This window comes from Mustelus asterias, chromosome 4, assembly GCF_964213995.1.
Source record: "Mustelus asterias chromosome 4, sMusAst1.hap1.1, whole genome shotgun sequence".
In the NCBI taxonomy this organism is placed as follows: Eukaryota; Metazoa; Chordata; class Chondrichthyes; order Carcharhiniformes; family Triakidae; genus Mustelus; species Mustelus asterias.
Window position 1 is genome coordinate 48,859,175 of NC_135804.1, and position 17,445 is coordinate 48,876,619.

Below are 17,445 nucleotides of genomic sequence, written 5' to 3' on the forward strand. Positions count from 1 at the left end.
GCATTAAGTTGATCTTTCTCTTCACCCTAACTATGACTGTAACACTACATTCTGTGCACACTCATTTCCTTCTCTATGAATGGTATGTTTTATCTGTATAGTGCGTGAGAAACAATACTTTTCACTCTATGCTAATACATGTGACAATAATAAATCAAATCAACATCTTCCTTTGCTGTATTTTAAACTGCTCCCAATCCTCAGACCTATTGCTTTTTCTTGTCAATTTGTATGCTTCTCTGAATCTGATACTATCTCTAATTTCCTTTGTAAGCCATGGTTTGGCCATAATTCCCTTACCACTCTTGCGCCAAACAGGAATAAACAACTTCTGGAGTTCACTATTCATTCTTTAAATGTCTGCCATTGCCTGTCCACTGTTCTTCCTTTCAGTAATGTTTCCCAGTCCTTCAGGGCCAATGTCATGCAAGTGTTAACTAGTTTTTTCATTGCAGCAGCTTAAAAAAAAATTGTTTAAGTACTTTTAGTACTCTTACCCTTTTTTATGGAGAGGAGTGCTCCACCCAGCTTTGTAGGAATATTGTGGGCTGCTGCCAACTCTCCTGTATCTTTTTGGATGAGATTTTACGACCTTGCTGCGCCTGACGCAGATCACACCAATCCTAAAATTGCGTGCAGGCCTTAAACTGGTTTTATGCCGGGCGCCAAAGTGTTCACAATCATTCCAGTCCCTTTCTCCTGGCACAAACTGAATCATGCCCAGAAAGGGTGCGAAGCTGATTAGCAGATTTAAAGTAGTATTTAAATATGCTCAGCCCGTTTGACGCCAGATTCTCCCAGCTCATGGGATCTTCCAACCCTCTGGTGTGGCGTGGGCCAAGTGAGAATCTCAACTGGTGTGATGACCATGCTAGGGAGCCCAGAGGCCATTGAAGCTGGGCAATGCCCATCCAGCACCCTGGCAGTGCCAGTTGAGCTGGGGCAGGACCTGAAGTGGCTATGACAGGGATCCGATTGGGAGGGTCCCGATGCTAGTGATGAGGGGGAGTGGGTGGTTGTCTTGATGTTCATGGGGGGGTCTCAGTGCACTGTGATCAGGATACCTGATCATTTTAGAGGGGTCTTCAAATGGAAGGTTAAATAGAGGCCCTCTTTACACTTGAGTGGATGTAAAGGTTCTTGTGGCCAAATTTAAAGTTTCAAAAGTCAGATCATCCAACTACTTGATTTTTTTTTCTGTTTATGGGACCTTGCTATGTGCAAATTGTTTTTGTTTCCCTACATTTTGAACCACAGTCACTGCTTTATTGCATTAGATGGATAAAGTGGTTAAGAAGGCATATGGTTTACTTGCCTTTATTAGCCGAGGTAAATAGCAGTTCCAGCATAAGCTCCCTATGTAAAACATTGGTTAGATCAGAGTATTGTGTGCAGTTTTGGAATCCACGTTATAGGAAGGATGTGATGGCATTGGAAAGGGTGAAGGGGAGATTTACCAGGATATTGCCTGGGCTGGAATTTCAGTGATGAAGAGAGATCGAATAAACTGGGGTTGTTTCCCTTGGAGCAGAGGAAACTGAGGGGAGACATGATTGAGATGTATAAAATTGAGAGGCATGGATAGAGTAGTTGGGAAGAAGCTCAGTGGAGGGATCATTGACCAGGGGTATTGATTTAAGGTAGGGGGCAGGAGGCTTGGAGGGGTTGAGGAAAACCTTTTGCACCCAAAGGGTGGTGGGAGTCTAGAACTCACTACCCGAGGGTAGTGGAGGCAGAGACCCTCATAACATTTAAGTATTTAGATGTGCACTTGCAATGCCAAGGCATACAAGGCTATGCGGCAAGTGTTGGAAAATGAGATTAAAGTAGTTGGGTGGTTTGCTTTTGGCCAGCACAGGTGTGATGGGCCAAAAGACCTTTTACTGTGCTGTAGACCTCTATGACTGACTAAATGCTTTGGGATGTTCTGAAATTGTGAAAGACATACCAATTATTTGCAAGATGAAGGGGATTGACAAAGTAGATGTGGAGAGGATGTTTCCTCTTGTAGGACAATCTAGAACAAGAGATCATAGTTTTAGGATAAGGAGTAGCAGATTGAAGAGATGAAGAGAAATTACTTTTCGAAGGATCATGAGTCTGTGGCATTCACTGCCCAACAGAATGGTGGATGCTGGAACCTTTGAGTAAATTTAAGGAAGAGGTGGACAGATTTTTTAAATTAGCAAGGGTGTGAAGGGCTGTAGTGAATGGGTAGGAAGGTGGAGTTGAGGCCAGGATGAGATCAGCCATTACTGTATTAAATGGTGGAGCAGGCTTGAGGGGCTGAATTGCCTACTCCTGTTCATAGTTCTGTTTCTTATGCAGTTGTGATGGTTCCTAGTGGATAATGATTAGATGCTAACATTTAAAATTACAAATTCCAGCGTTGCAATTAATTTAGCTCAGACACCAGCTATCTACACTGTTTATTGGTTCAGCTTTCAAATTCTTCGCAGGAACTTTATCTCCCCTTGTTGCTGGGGAATACAGCCAGTCCAACCAATGCTAGTTTACACTGGAATTGTAGCTGAGGAATTTGCAGGAACTTATGCTAACAGTACTTGTACGTGCCTAGACAAATTGTTTGAAATGGTACAAAATATTACACCTAGGGATATATAAGAGTCCTATAAATAGTTCCAGTATTTTTTAGTTCAAATAGTAGTTTGATAGTTTAGAACTTGCATATTGCTGAAGAAAGACATTTTGTCTAAGCTTTTCACTCATTTTTCACTCATCAGGACAATCTCAAGAGAAATAACTTTATACTGTATAAGAGGATGCAGATTGGTTGACAAGTAGTCTCTGGTAGAGGTGTTGCCATGGAGAATGCACCAGTTGATGGTGTTTGCCAGTTAACTGCTATGCATCATTTGAAATTTAAACCAGGCAGCTTAACTCTGGTAAAGGCTTTTCCCTGAGGAATGAATCAGCGAATGGCTGCCACTTTTGTTTAACTCAAAAAGGTGCAATGTGTGTAGATCATAGAAAGGATGCCATTCGGTCCATCGAGCCTGCACCAACAACAATGCCACCCAGGTCCTATCCCCGTGACCCCACACAATTTCCCTGACACACAGGGTAAATATCATGGCCAATCCACCTAACCCGCACATCTTTGGACTGTGGGAGAAAACCGGAGCACCTGGAGGAAACCCACGCAGACACTGGGAGAATGTGCAAACTTCACAGTCTGTCACCTGGGTCCCTGAGGCAGCTGTGCTAACCACTGTGTGCCAGTGCGCCACCTGGGAATCGAACCCAGGTCTCAAGAATGGGAATCTTGCATGATACCTCTACACCAGTGGCACTCTAGATGTTCTATCTGTCTGTAATGAACATGACCCTGTATATTAATATATGAAGCTTCCAGTACACATGCCACACTGATCCTGACTTAGCACACCAAGGATTAATTACCAAATGTTGTCCAATTGTGGAATCACATCTATTTTGGATGATGATTTGAGTTTTGCAAGAACAGGCTGGTTTGGTATGGTCTGTACTTTTGCCCATTGCAAACAGTGAAATGGACATGCTGTTTGTTACAATCTGCCAGTCTTTGGGATGTACAGCCTCCACACTTGGTATCATGTACCTTTATTACTCATTTGTGCAATAGGCAGAATATCTTTTCGGCTAGTGGTGAATACCACCCTACTGCCCAATAGCAGTATGAAACAGCTAGCTTCACCTGTTTCTCAATATTTTGAGATACCTTGTCCTTCCAGAGCAATCAGAGATAGACTGGGCATTTCAGGGCTGAAATTGACTGCCTTAAGCCCATTCATGAGTTTGAGCAATATACAGCATGAAATGATCTGATCAGGGTAGCCATTATCCCATGGGATGCTCCTAATGCCCTGTTACTTCCCACTTATCATCCCAAGCCTGAATGTTGTTCAGGTCTTGCTGCATATGGGTAATGACTGCTTAAGTATCTGAGGAATCTCCATTTCAGTGTTCAGTACTATTCATAAGTGAAATCTCCACTTCTGACCTTATGGAGAGAAAGGTCACTGAAATTTGGCCTAAAACACTACCCTGATGAACTGCAATAGCTTGGGACTGAGATGATTGGCATCCACTAACCACAACCATCTTTGTGTAGTGCTAGATATAACTCCAGCCAGTTGAGTTTTCTCCCTAATTCTGATTGACTTCAATTTTGTGCAAGGGCTCTTTAATGCTATACTTGGTTAAATGCTGTTCCAATGTCAAGGGCAGTCACTCTCTCCTCCTGAAATTCAGCTCTTTTTTAGCCATGTTGAGTCGAGACTGTAATGAGATCTGAAGCAGAAATGCCCCTGGCAGAACTCAAAACTGAGCAGGCTGTTGTTAAGCAAGTTCTGCTTAATAGCACTCTGCCTTCCATTATTTTGTTGATTAAACTTAGACTGATGGAGTAGTAATTGGCCAGATTGCACTATTCCTGCTTTTTGTGGAAAGGAGGCAGTATTCCACATTTTTCAGGAAGATGCCAGTGTTATAGATATACTGCAAGAGCTTGGCTAGGGGTACAGCTAGTTCCAGAGCACAAGTCTTACAGTAAATACACTGTCTGGGCCTATAGCCTTTATTGTATCCATTGCCTTTATTGTATGAATTACCCTCAGCTGTTGAAATCATGGAGTAAATCAAAATGGCTTAACACTGACACCTGATGCTGGCGACCTCGAAGAGTCAGAGTTGGATCATCCACTTGCACTTCTGACTGAAAATGGTTACAAATGCTTCAGCTATGTCTTTTGCATTGATGTGTTTGGCTCCATCTTGTGGAGTGGGGGAGGGGGGGTGTTGGTTGCAGGGCAATGTCTGTGGAGTCACCTCTGACTAGTTTAAATATCCACTCTTTCTCATGCCTGGATGCAGCAGGACTGAAGAGCTCTGCTCTGATCAATTGGTTAAAGGATTGTTTAGCTCTCTCTGTTGCATGCTTCGTATGAAAGATAAGCTTCACATTTATGAGCAAGCAGTTTCTTCCCTTGCACCTTGGTTACCAAGTGATGTGCTGCTTGTGGTATTCGGCACCACATTCCATTCAGTTCAAAGTGATGGATCATCTGATTCCATTATCAGTTCAATCAGTTGCTGTAACCAGTCAGATATGCGTTCTGCCCACTAATACGTGAAAAGAATACATTTAAAAAGCTATTCAGGTAAAAGAATGAAGAATGACTGGTTGGAATCATTCATTCCATTATTTCTCAAGTGGTGATTCATAGATTGAAAGTTCAAAGAGAGGTGCACTGCCTCAGTACAGATAAATCTGTCATGTGTCACTAGTTATATTTTAGTCTGCTTAAGCCCCTGCCCATGACTTGCATTCTGCTCAGGTTAAATTGAAGCTTTTGCTCTGCTTATTTTTGAGGACAAATTCTGTGATATAAACAAAATCCTAAGGACAAGAAGTCTGAAGTTCCAAACTCTTAATTTTTTTTAATTTCCCATAATATACAATGGGTCCAAACAATTTAGTTTTGTTTATTACAAAATATTCTTCCTTTGTGTTAGCTTATCTCTATCACTTATTTTGGAAACTTTCACCAAATCTTTCAAGGGGCAGGAGGATTCATTCTTTCGGGTTTACACATTCAGAACCTTCCCTTTTTTTGTCTTATTCTTCCTACCTGACCCGTCTTTTTGATCTTCCATCACTACCTACTCCAGTGAGAAGGATGGAATGTGATTTTGCTGCTGGGTGTCAGCTAGCTATCCATCCTTTTTAAATCAGTGCAAACTGAAAAACAAAATCTGACTGCTGCACATATTTACTTTAGATGGATTATATTATAAAATTATTGACTTTTTTAGTTATCCAACTTGTGCAAGCTTTGATACTGTAAACAATTATGCATAAGCTCTACTAGCATGCTATGATTTGAAATGTGTAGTTTGTTTAATATAAGTTGGCATTAGATTGTCTGTCTTCGATAAAACTACTTGAATGTGATCATAGCAAACAGAGAAGGAATACATAATTAGTGAGTGCTCAGTTACGTGACCTGAGTACTAGAAATAGGTTTCCATCAGATAGAAACAGAATTCATTACCAATTTTTAAAAAGGAAAATGGCTAAATATTAAGAAAAAAATGACATGGAGAGAGGGTGAGGACGCTAACTCATTTAGAAAGCCAGTACAGAAACAACAGGCAAAAATAATCTCCTGTGCTGTAAACTGAGGAAAATGAGGATTGACAGTTGTGCCATCATCAGATCAAGAACATTGTCCTATTGCTGCAGGTTAGGAGTACCACAAAGAAACTACTGTCTACTGAAATGGAAAATTATAAACATGCATATTTCTCAGAATAACAGGCAAGAATGAATTGTTATTCAAAAATGAAACCTATTTTAGTGAAGACATGTCCTTTGATATCCTGTCCTAATATGAGAGTTATACAAACTAAGAATCTTTAAGGTTAGTTTGGTCTGGGTGGCCCAAGCATCTATGGGCAGTGAACCTGAGTGAAGAGATCATTCAAGTGTCAATGTCTCCCTCATTGGCAGCAGTCCTTGTAAATTCCAGTGGTTGCAGTGAGGAGGTAATTCGGGGGAGGGGGGTGTTGTGGTAAGGAGGCAATCTGTAGTCCTGTTCCTTCTGGCTCCTCAAATATTTTTTTAAAAAGGTAAATGAGTCTTGTTTTGTTGCGACGGCTGCTGAAGAACCTGGCGTTTAGTTGGGCCAATAGCTGACCTCAGCAGCAAATGATTTCTGAATAGGTGATGGCCCTTACTTTACATATTTAGGGGTCTGTCAGTTTGGGCACTCCAGGCAGAAAGGCTCACAAATATAGCATTGGGGGTCACTGCCTATTGAACTTGGGTGCATTATGACTTTTAAAAATAAAGAAGGGAATACATTTCAATTTAGGGTGCCTTGCTAGATCAGGTGAGATACTGGATGTTGACAGTGGTAATTATTTCAAATTTTACATATCATTGGAAAATAAGCTGGTGAAGTGGAGAACAGTTGCTGCTTTCTGATAGTGTTATTGGCTCAATGTTCTTGTATAGTCAGCAGCAACATTAAAATAGGTTTACTAGACTGGCTGTTAAGATTTTTTTAAACCAGGACTTGCATGTCTAGAACAAAGGGGTTTTTCCCACCGGAGATTCCAGACAGTATCTGGAATATTTAAAAAGGGATGCTTTGCTGTACAACTGGGGCTGTTTGGGGAAAATAAAACCTCAAACTAGCAGCAAAAATAACATGCTATGAAATTTTGGCTCATCCTAGAATAGATGTTGGACAAGTAGCTTGACAAAGGCAGTAGAGGTTTGAGACTTTGACATAGTACATGAAGCAACTGATCCTTCCCTCTGTAGGTGTTGAAAGGAGGCTGTTGATGGAAGGCATGCCATGCACCCCACTTTTTCCCTCAATTCTCTTCTTTTCGGAGGCTTGAGTAGATCACTTACCAGGCTACCCCTCCCTACTGCTGAACTGGCAAGAGCCTGGAATTTTTCACTGCAATGCAAACAGGCCATTGAGGAAATGTAAAATTCTGCCCAAGGAGTTAAAACGTGTTTGCAAACTTGAAAGGAAAGGATTTTGAAGATGGAGCAGTGCTCGCAAGGAAATAAGATTGAGTTTCTTGAGGCTTGATGACTCTGATTTTGAAAGACAAGTAGTTACAATGCCGCCTAGCTTGGTGTTATATATTTAAATGGTTGCATGATTATTTTCAGAGTTGGTCACATGATTTGATGTCACTGGAGTGTTTCACAAGCTGCTGCTAGTTTAATTTTGTACTGTGTACAGGCAACAGCTCCTTCAATAAATCTGTTAGTTTGAATCTACATGTGAAAATCACATTGTTTTCTTTGTGTAAACCTCCACAACCCCTAACATAGTTAGGACATTACAAAAAGAAAATTGGTAATGAATCAGAATTTTGTTTAATAGAAAAGATTTTGCAGAAAAGATCTGAAGTAGAAAAATAATATTGTGGGTCCTTGCACTTTGAATATTGGAAGGCTGGGTCAAATAAACAACAGGATTTAAGATTGAAATGTCAATGAAGGAAGATAAGTAAGGAAAAAAGTGTTTCTTCTGGGGGGGAGGGGGGATAAAGAATCTGGTAGACTGCTCTAAGCTGCAGGGTCTGCACACGTGTTGTAGTGTGTAGCAGCAGAGCAGGAACCTCACTACGCTTTGGAAATTGTGTGGTTTTAAAAGAAGGGGTTTTTCCCATCAGAGATTCCAGGCAGTATCTGGAATATTTAAAAAGGGATGCTTTGCTGTACAACTGGGGTTGTTTGGGGAAAATAAAACCAAGTTAATGTTCTCTGGGGTAAAAAGAAAGTACTGGGCAGACAGCAAAAAAAATAAATGGAGCAGTCCTGTACCACTAGCGCCTATAAGAGAAATGGTGGGTCAATTAGGATCCAGAAGAAAATTAATCATGAAACACCTATGTAGAGCAGTTTCAGTACTTTGTACTGAAGTACAAGTTGCAAGTGAGTTGCTTGTACCAGCTTTTCTCAATTCAATAGGAAGTAAAACCTTCAATTTGCTCCGGAACAAAGCCAGGAACCAAAATTTGATTTGATGACGATCCTTGAAGAGTATTACTCCAAAGTGACTGATAATCATGGAATGGTTCAAATTCCACTGAAGGAATCGAGTGAAAGGCAAAAGCATTGCTCAGTTTATGGCAAGGCTGGGATGACATGGAGTCATTAGAATATGCTTTTCAAGATCATCTAGTTTGTAGACTCCAAATTGAGGCTATCCAAAGAAAATGCTTATTGAACAGGCTTTGACTTTAAAGACAGCAGCAGAAATCAATGCCTATAGAACTGACCACTAAAGAGGCTTCACAATTTGGTGCAGGAACTGCCCATAAGAAGACAAAACAGCAACAAGCATGTCAGATGTGCTGAAATGGGCTATTTGAGTGAATGTCGGAGCAAGGATAGTCGATCCAAGAGTTCTGGCAAAATGGATAATGTTGGGCGAAAGCAGCTTCCCCTTAGAATATTCAGAAGAATTTGGGTACTTTCAAGAAGAGCAATTCTGCAAAGAATTTGCAACATGGGAGAAAAGATGAAGAGCTCCAATTGAATTTCTCATCGATACAGGGTGAATCACACCGATTCTGGGTGATACTGAAGTTAAGTATACAACCTATTAGGATGGAGGTTGATACTGGTGCTGTTGTATCTTTAATTCCTGAGGCTACATACCAACAAAAGCTGAAGTACCTTCCCTTAAAACCAGCTGGTGTGATTTTAAGGACATAGAAGAGATAGTGCCGTTAAAAGATTACATCATGGTCAACATGGAGGGCCAGCTCTGCTGTTCACTCTGGTCTGTGATTTTCCAGCTTTATTAGGAGATTATGGTTGGAGATAATATGCTTAACTGGAGTGCTGTCAATGGATTGGTCGATGTCAAAACAGACCTTCAACACCTTCTGATAAATAACTGTATTTGAAGACACACGTGGCTCAATGAAGGAAGTTCAAGTGAAACAAAAAGCTGAATAGTCAACTAAAAAGACTCAAAGCAATAGCAGTGCTGTATGCAATTCATCCCAAGGACAAAGGAGAATTAGTACGACTTGTTAACTGGTTACAATGACTGGGCTATCTCCATCATACCTGCCACGTAACCAGATGGTTCAGCTCATATGTGGTGATTTTAAAACATGATGTGGAGATGTCAGCGTTGGACTGGGGTAAGCACAGTAAGAAATCTCAACACCAGGTTAAAGTCCAACAGGTTTATTTGGCAGCACTAGCTTTTGGAGCCCCAAGCCCCTTCAGGTGAGTGAGGACTCGTGTTCACAGACAGGGCATGTAAAGACACAAATTCAATTTACAAGATAATGGGTGGAATGCGAGTCTTTACAGGTAATCAAGTCTTAAAGGTACAGACAATGTGAGTGGAGAGAGGATTAAGCACAGGTTAAAGAGACGTATATTGTCTCCAGCCAGGACAGTTAGTGAGATTTTGCAAGCCCAGCATGTCGTGGGGGTTACAGATAGTGTGACATGAACCCAAGATCCCGGTTGAGGCCGTCCTTATGTGTGTGGAACTTGGCTATCAGTCTCTGCTCAGCGATTCTGTGTTGTCGTGTCGTGAAGGCCACCTTGGAGAACGCTTACCCGAAGATCAGAGGCTGAATGCCCGAGACTGCTGAAGTGTTCCCTGATTGGAAGGGAACACTCCTGCCTGGTGATTGTTGAATGGTGTTCATTCATTCATTGTCGTAGCGTCTGCATGGTCTCCCCAATGTACCATGCCTTGCGACATCCTTTCCTGCAGCGTACCAGGTAGACAACGTTGGCCGAGTTGCAAGAGTATGTACCATGTACCTGGTGGATGGTGTTCTCACGTGAGATGATGGCATCCGTGTCAATGATCCGGCACGTCTTGCGGAGGTTGCTGTGGCAGGGTTGTGTGATGTCGTGGTCACTGTTCTCCTGAAGGCTGGGTAGTTTGCTGCAGACAATGGTCTGTTTGAGGTTGTGCGGTTGTTTGAAGGCAAGAAGTGGGGGTGTGGGGATGGCCTTGGCAAGATGTTCATCTTCATCGATGACATGTTGAAGGCTCCGGAGAAGCCAATTTTAAAACAACCATAAATTCAATTTCTGCCTTTTAATTGAACGTTTGTTTGCTGAGTTGGGTTATTAGGTGAGCATAAACTCAGTAAGAATGATCTTTCACAGGCATATTACAGATGCATGTAGCTGCTAAACCTCAACCATTGTCACTCATAAAGATCTTTGTCTTTTGGAATAACATCCACATCAGCCCTATTCCAAAGATCGATGGATCAGGTTTTAAGTATTCTCTCTGGTGTACAATGTTACCTGGATGATATTCTAATTACAGGGTCCAATGAACAAGAGCACTTGAATAATTCAGAAGCAACATTGGAACATCTTCAAGTACATGTTTTGTGTATCAAGAAAGAAAAATGTGACTTTTTCCTGGCACAGTCCAGAATTTGGATCACATTATTGTTAAAGGCCTACATAAAGCACCCAAAAACAAAATGGAAACCATGATAGATGAATGTGACACAATTGAGGTTCTTTTTAGGATTAATAAATTATGGCAAATTTATTCCTACATTTTTGAAGCCATTACAAAATTTACTAGGTGTGGATTGGTCATGGAACTGGACAACAGACTGAGAAAGCATTCAAGGATGTCAGAGATACTTTGCAGAAGTTATCAATACTGCTTGGTTGCAACGCTTCACCTGATGGCGTAGGGGCAATAGTTTCACAAGAACAGCCAATATCTTTTGCTTCACATACTCTGCCTAATGCTGAATCTAACTATGCTCAGCTAGAAAAAGCATTGAGTATAATTTCTGGTGCATGAAAATTTCTTCATTATTTATAATGCTGTTATTTCACATTATTGACTGATGATTTACACTTTAGCATGTTTGGGCATACATCATTAGCTGCTAGCCAATGGCAAAGATGGTCACTGACTTATCTGCACGTTCCTGTGATACAAAGTATTGACAATCAGCGCACTATGCTGATACATTTTCATGCTTAGCTTTACCTATTGAGCAAATGCCACCTAATTTTGCTAGTATTCATTTTTTTGCAAGATCATTTGCCTGTGACAGACTCAAGTTCAAAAATCTACCAGAAATGATCCTGTGATGAGGATGATGGATAGGGTATTGAAAGGGACAACAGCTGAAATGCATCATCCGCATCCTGATTTGAAACCAGATATGTCAAAGCTTGTGTTGACTGCCCAAGGTGGTTTCCATTATGGGCAATCAGTGATCATTCCTCCTAGTCCGTGTGGAAGAATTCTTAAACAAGACATGAAGTCCAGATGAAGGAATTAGCAGTTAATTTTGGCCAGGTCTGGATGTTTAGATTGGAGAAATAGTGGGATGGTGTCAATCCTGTGCATGAACAAGAATTACATCTTCTCCTTTAGGGAGTGGCCTAAAATGCCATGGCAGCAATTGCATATAGATTTTCTGTAGGTTTGCCAACGAAAACCACATTTTCAAATTGAGGTATATAAATGTGTTTAATTGCACTACCTGAAAATCCAATGTGGAGTGACTCTCTTGTTGATGTGGCATAAGTGATGAAATGGAGTCTAACCAACATTGATCTAGGGTTGAAACAAAAACAAAATGCTGGAAATTCTCAGCAGGTCTGACGGTGTCTGTGGAGAGAACAGAGTTAACGTTTTAAATCTGGATCATCCAGACTTGAAACATTAGCTCTGTTTTCTTTCCACAGATGTTGTCAGCCTGCTGAGATTTTCCAGTGTTTTCTGTTTTTGTTTCCGATTCCAGCATCCTCAGTAATTTGCTTTTATATTGACCTAGGGCTACTAGGTCACAAACCCCTTGCATATGTCTTCATTTTATTTTCTGTTTGAATTATCTACATAGAGCTGCTCTTATTAGATTTCAAAAGCATGTTTAATTTTATCTGGTAAAATTGTTGCTTGGGGAGTCCTCCTCTCAACCTCCCCTTTACAAAAGAATTTAACATTGTGAAACAAATTAAAGGTGGCCATGCTGAGCCAAAATGATGACATGGAAGTATAAATTTTAAAATGGTGTTCTGCTGGTCCAGCAATTTGTGATCTGGTATCCAGGCAACAATGCCTCAATTAATTTGAACAACCAGAATTTTCTTACAATGGAAAATAATAGCATAATTGGCTTGATCAGCCAAGAATACAAAATTGAAGCCTTAACAGCTTATTTGGATAGTACCATTTTAAAATTGATTTTGGCTGGCTTTGCACAAAAAAACAGAAGTACAGAAATGTTTTAAGCATAGAAGGACTACCAAATTTCAGCCAGGATACATGGGCTTTTTACTGAGCCCAGTCATGGATTCTGCTGTCACTGTATCTTGATTTTTGTGCTCAAGCCCTGGAGTGGGAAGCAAGGATAGTTTTCTTTTGAGTGATGGCAGATTTAAAGGGGGAAGGGGACAATACGTGAGGGGAGAAAAGAGAACTGTTAGAAATATCAAGTAATGTGGAGACCAGTGAAATAGATTTGGTGGACAACAGTTTGGAAATGGGGTCCAGGAAAGTGGGAGGCAAGTTCAAAAATAATAGGTAGGAGTTGGGGTATGAAAGAAGATGGGAGAGAAAATGGAAATGAAAGTTCAGGGCTAGGAAAATCATCAAAGCTTGGCCAAGAGAACTAGGGGAAGTAACAGGCAGCAAATGGGTCTCTGTCTTGGTGACCAAGAAGTCTGTGGGTTTGTCACACTTGGACGATGAGGATGCAAAAGGTGGGGAGAGGGTTTCCTTTGGAGAAGAGAAGCCAGAAATTATCTTGTTCCAGGATGACACAAGGGAATGGGATTAGAATCTTTGTTTGTGAAGAGCAATACAAAGAAATCAGACAATAGGTTTGATATGGTTGTAGCGTGGTCACATGAAATGGCAAGGTTGAGTGGTCATGAATACAGGTAAGCAAGCTTATATGTGGAATGGGAGGGAAAGGAACACATCATGGTGATTTTCAACTTTCTCAACCAACTAAGGACAATAAGTCCTTTAGTGGATGCCAAGGGAGGTACAGATGGAGCTATAGGCTTGTCTGCAGGAGTCAAATCTGGAATGGTGGATGGAGTGGAAGATTTGCGAAATACTGAAGAGTTGGAGTAAGAATTTGAGATGGGATATATGAAAGGAGGCACATCAATAGGAGAGTCCTTAAAAGGATAAACGGATAAAAAGGAAGAGGGAATTGGGATTGATGGACTCAAGTTTCAATCGGCAGCCAAATTGTGCATGCAAATAGGCACAGGGAAGTTCAAGTTACAAAGGCGTGGTTACATAAAGATTAGGGTAGAAATGTCCTGTTGATAAATAAGATGGGTGGAAATGAAGTGCAGAGTTGGTCAAAGGTTAGCATAGATAGAGCATTCAAGATCTGACATCCAGGTCGAGACTGATGTCATAGTCATACAGTACAGAAGAGGCCATCGAGACTGCACTGACAAAACTACATAAAATCTACACTAATCCCACTTGCAAGAGCTTGGCCCATAGTCTTTTCAAGTGCTCATCCAGTTTTTTTTTTAGAAGGTTGTGTGGTGAGCGATTTGAACGGTAGAACCTTGGAGGACATACTGCTGGAAATATTTCAGTGGAAGTGAACACCTAAGTTGTGCAGAATAGTTCATGGGGTAGATTAACTGTGGTGTTCACTCCATGATCTAGAGCCAGTGGAGACCACTTGAGAGAATTTGTGGTTAGGAACCAGATTGTAGTTACCTGATGAACTTACAAGTGCTCATTAAGAGCAGAGGTGAGTGATGATTTGAAAGCTAAACAAAGTGACTTCAAATTTTAAACTGAATTGTGAATCAGAGACACAGCAGCTGAGTCTTAATGCGGCGTCCAGTCAAAGTGTAGTCATGATTTCCAAAGAAGTCCAGATATCCCAAAGGCAAATTTGAAGAGTCTATGCTTACTGAGGAAAATGTAGGCATGAACAGTAAGTATTTTAGCAGTTTATTTGCAAATGAGGCTGAAAACACGCATGTTTACAGCCTGGGAAACTTAAACAGTAGAACAAGAGACATAAAGAGAAAGGGCAGTGGTTGGCCAAGTACAGAACTGTGGAACAATGGATCTCCCTACAAAGCTACCAGTCCAGGAACCATGTTGTGGGAAGGGCAGGAGCAAGAGAGAACAATGATGGCTGTGTGGCCAGTGGCTGTCCTTAATATGTTCAGTCAACTTTAATCCACGTAAGAAAAGAAAATATTAAGTGGATCTAAAGTTAGGAACATCAAATATACAGGACATTTTGTTGAAGGAAAATGTTTTCCGAGAAATGGAAAATTCCTCCCTCCAATTGTTAAGGCACATGCAAGAACATTCCTGTTTGAGAATGCAGTCTGCCTTTGATGTTGTAAAGGTATTTATAGATCACATTTGTGATCCATTATTTAAAAAATATTACATCCACCAGATGGGTTTGGTTACGTTTTGGCACATTGATGCTGGTGGTGTTTGTTGCTAAGTGAAGATCTGTAGGAATAGTACTAGAAATAATTGTACAAAATTCTCGTAATACACAGATTAGTTATTTGTTGCACTATTGATTGCTCCTGAAGAGAATAATGGATTTATGTGTAACTAACTAATCTTAATATAAACCAATATATACTAATTGAGTTATTCAGCTGTTATCATTTGATAAGCTTGCACTGATGGCAGTTAACGCTTTGGTGTGCAATACTGCTTCCTGGTCATCACCATACAATGACACTGCTGTGAGTCCCTAATAAAACACTGAAAGCAAACATGCTATAATTTCCTTTTGGATTTAGATAAGTACAACTTCACTCTTGTGGTTTATGATCTCTTAGCACAGATGAGATTACTGCCTTGTAATAAGATCCAAATATCCAATGTTCAGTTATCTTGCTGCAGTACATTGAATAATTCTAGTCACAGTTGTAAGTCTATTGGGAAAGGTGATTTGTAGTAGTGGTATTAGATTGAGTTTGTTGTAGAAAGAATTTCCAAGGTTCATTTGTTTCTTTCTGTACAAAAGCTTCCAATGCTACTGGTGCAATTTCACAAAATAAACAGCCCACTGTTATCATGTGCAAATGGTCATTCTTCAGGGCTGAATCTTGACTGACATCTAACTGATCCCTGATCCTGTCCTTGTGCAAGTGTTATTTAGCCTGAATCAATGGACAGCAAAGGGAATGGTGGGGGTAAACATCTGGTACTGTTTTCCCACTCTTGTGGAAAAAGATTAACTAATTCAGAAACTAAAATTTGAAACTTTTAATGACTTTGCATACCAAATGCGTGACTTTAGTCACAACTTAGCACCAGGATTCTGAGGTTGGCCTAAGTTGCCATATCGGCTCACTACTTTGCTCAAAAGTAGTAGTCAGACGTTGCTACAAAAATTGAATCCTTCAACCTTTCACACTGCTAGATAGTAATTTAGTACATGGATAGAGTAATGAACCCTAGTGCTTGTAATTAGGTGCAAGTTGTTGCCATGCAAATAATTGTACTACAAATATCAAGGTGGAAGGTAGAATAGCAATCCAGTCCAAGTAATGTTTTGCAACAAATGGTTTAACCAGTTGCAGCTCTTTGAAGTAACAGAAATGATGGTTGGGAATGATATAGGTTTTCTCTGGGTGCTCTACATAGAACATAGAACAGTACAGGCCTTTCGGCCACGATATTGTGCCGAACCTTTTCTGAAACCAAGATCAAGCTATCCCACTCCCTATCATTCTAGTGTGCTCCATGTGCCTATCCAATAACCGCTTGAAAGTTCCTAAAGTGTTCGACTCCACGATCACAGCAGGCAGTCCATTCCACACCCCAACCACTCTGAGTAAAGAACCTACCTCGTACATCACTCCGATATCTTCCACCACGAACCTTATAGTTATGCCTCCTAGTAACAGCTACATCCACCCGAGGAAATAGTCTCTGAACCTCCACTCTATCTATCCCCCTCATCATCTTATAAACCCCTATTATGTCGCCTCTCAACCTCCTCCGCTCTAAAGAGAAAAGCCCTAGCTCCCTCAACCTTTCCTCATAAGACCTACCCTCCAAACCAGGCAGCATCCTGGTAGATCTCCTTGTACTCTTTCCAGTGCTTCCATATCCTTCTTATAGTGAGGTGGCCAGAACTGCACAATATTCCAAATCTGGTCTCACCAAGGTCCTGTACAGTTGCAGCATAACCCCACGGCTCTTAAACTCAAACCCCTGTTAATAAACGCTAACACACTATAGGCCGCCTTCACAGCTCTATCCACTTGAGTGGCAACCTTCAGAGATCTGTGTATATGAACCCCAAGATCTCTCTGTTCCTCCACATTCCTCAGAACCCTACCTTTGACCCTGTAATCCACATTCAAATTTGTCCTACCAAAATGAATCACCTCGCACTTATCAGGGTTAATCTCCATCTGCCATTTTTCGGCCCAGCTCTGCATCCTATTCATGTCTCTTTGCAGCCTACAACAGCCCTCCACCTCATCCACCACTCCACCAATCTTGGTGTCATCCGTGAAGTTACTGATCCGTTCTTCAGCCCCCTCCTCCAAGTCATTTATAAAAATCACTTAGCAGAGGACCCAGCACTGATCTTTGTGGTACACCGCTGGTAACTGGTCTCCAGTCTGAAAATTTTCCATCCACCACCCCTTCTGTCTTCTATGAGATGGCCAGTTACTTATCCAATCGGCCAACTTTCCCTCTATCCCACACCTCCTTACTTTCTTCATGAGCCGACCATGGAGTACCTTATCAAATGCCTTACTAAAATCCATATATATGACATCAACTGCTCTACCTTCATCGACACACTTAGTTACCACCTCAAAAAATTCTATCAAATTTGTGAGGCAAGACTTGCCCTTCACGAATCCGTGTTGACTATCCCGGATTAAGCTGCATCTTTCTAAAT

The 17,445-nt window shown here is 41.0% G+C and overlaps 1 protein-coding gene and 1 non-coding gene across 2 annotated transcripts in view; one reads left to right on the forward strand and one right to left on the reverse strand.

Moving 5' to 3' along the window:
- Positions 1-17,445, forward strand: part of pard6a (par-6 family cell polarity regulator alpha) — a 96,244-nt gene that overhangs the window by 57,714 nt on the left and 21,085 nt on the right. The window lies entirely within an intron of this gene.
- On the reverse strand, positions 3,244-3,314 carry trnag-ccc (transfer RNA glycine (anticodon CCC)). Its single transcript has one exon. It is a non-coding gene; the product is annotated as a tRNA-Gly (tRNA).